Below are 2,028 nucleotides of genomic sequence, written 5' to 3' on the forward strand. Positions count from 1 at the left end.
TGATGAGGGGCTCGATCCCATAACGCCGGGATCACGCCCTGAGCAGAAGGCAGATGCTTAACCGCTGTGCCACCCATCGCCTGGGCTTTTTGACAAGGAACGTCCCACTGTGTAACTACGGTGGCTACCACAGTGACAGACCCAGCAGCGAAAACCAGCCTGAACCCGGGGCCCTCAAGCATGGCTCCTGAGGGTCAGAGCCGGGACCCTGGGCCTCCCCTGGGACTGAATACACATCACCGGTATCGGGGCCTGGATGGGGGCTTCCCTGAGCCTGAGCACGCTCAGCACCTGCACTGCTACTGACCCTCCCTCCACCTTTACCTGGATCTGGATTTCCCTTGGGCCTTCCATGAGTCTGGTCCTCCCCTGACCATCCTTGGGTCTCTTCTGGGTCTGGACCTCCCATTAAGCTGCACCTGGGCTTCTCCTGGGGCTGGACTTCCCCTGGACCTCCCCTTGGTTTAGACCTTCCCTGCTTCTGGGCCTGGGCCTCCCCTGGGTCTGGCCTACCACTTCGCCTGTACCTGAACATTTTCTGCACCTGGGCTATCCCTGGGCCTGGGCCTTACCTGCACCTGCACATTCACCTCACCTGAACTTGGGCCGGACATGGGCCTTCACTCGGTCTCCCCTGGATCTAGACTCCCCTGGATCTAGATTCCGTTGTACCTGGATCTCACCTGCACCTGGACCTGGGCCTCCCATGTGACTGGAATATACTTCACTACAACATCTGGGCCTCTCCTGAGCCTCCTTGAGACTAGACATCCACAGTACCTTAATCTGGGCCTCACCTGTACCTGGGCCGCCCCTGTACCTGGAACTGGTCCTAACCAGGGTCTGGGTATCTCCGTTGTACGCACCTGCACCTGTCCTGGGTCTCAACCTCTCCTTGAGCTATACCTACACTTCCCTGGGTCTGCACATCACATTCACCTGTACCTGGGCCTCCCTGGATCTAGATATCACATTCACTTGTACCTGGACACCCCTGAGACCTCCATCCACACCCTGAATCCGGAGGCCTCTGGAAGAGCACATCCTCGGCTAGGCTGGCCCTTGGCACATGTGGACACACACCCCAAGTCCAGGAGAGACTGCCCGAAGGAGACAGGGCTGAACCCCCAGGCTGCCCCCATAGCCCTGGTCCACCCAGAGCCCCCCAGGGACCTGGAGCAGCCCCCACAACATCTGTGCCCACCCACGGAGGCTTGGCATCAGCCCACCCCTGCACTAGGGCCTCACCTGCTCCCCGGGGAGAAGCGCGGGAGGGGCCGGCCAGACCCCCGCCCCCCAGCTGCTCTGTAGTGTGGGGCAGGTGCACGGGACACCTGTGCCGACAGACCCAGTGAGGCACCAGGACCAGGGGCCTCCGGCAGGGCAGGGCTCCTTCTGCCGCCCGCCTGGGCTTTTTGACAAGGAACGTCCCACTGTGTAACTACGGTGGCTACCACAGTGACAGACCCAGCAGCGAAAACCAGCCTGAACCCGGGGCCCTCAAGCATGGCTCCTGAGGGTCAGAGCCGGGACCCTGGGCCTCCCCTGGGACTGAATACACATCACCGGTATCGGGGCCTGGATGGGGGCTTCCCTGAGCCTGAGCACGCTCAGCACCTGCACTGCTACTGACCCTCCCTCCACCTTTACCTGGATCTGGATTTCCCTTGGGCCTTCCATGAGTCTGGTCCTCCCCTGACCATCCTTGGGTCTCTTCTGGGTCTGGACCTCCCATTAAGCTGCACCTGGGCTTCTCCTGGGACCGGACTTCCCCTGGACCTCCCCTTGGTTTAGACCTTCCCCTGCACCTGGGCCTGGGTGCCCCCTGGCTCTAGGCCTCCCGTTGACCTCCTCTGGGCCTGGGCCTCACCAAACCTGAACGTGGGATTCTCCTGCACCTGTATCTGGGCCTCCACTGTGACTGGAATACACTTCACCGGTACCTGGGCAACCTCTGGGCCTCCCCTCAGCCTCCCTGGGCCTGGGCTTCACCAAACCTGAACCTGGGACTCCCCTGCACCTGGGCCT

At 61.8% G+C, this 2,028-nt stretch overlaps 1 long non-coding RNA gene across 1 annotated transcript in view; it reads right to left on the reverse strand.

The window, feature by feature from the left end:
* Window positions 1–6: 6 nt before the first annotated feature.
* The window catches only part of LOC117798916, a 9,071-nt gene continuing 7,049 nt past the window's right edge, over window positions 7–2,028 (reverse strand). The window contains exon 3 of the long non-coding RNA XR_004622924.1: window positions 7–2,020. This is a non-coding gene — a long non-coding RNA (uncharacterized LOC117798916). The remainder of the gene's footprint in view (window positions 2,021–2,028) is intronic.

This window comes from Ailuropoda melanoleuca, unplaced genomic scaffold (genome assembly GCF_002007445.2).
Source record: "Ailuropoda melanoleuca isolate Jingjing unplaced genomic scaffold, ASM200744v2 unplaced-scaffold3761, whole genome shotgun sequence".
Taxonomy (NCBI): Eukaryota; Metazoa; Chordata; class Mammalia; order Carnivora; family Ursidae; genus Ailuropoda; species Ailuropoda melanoleuca.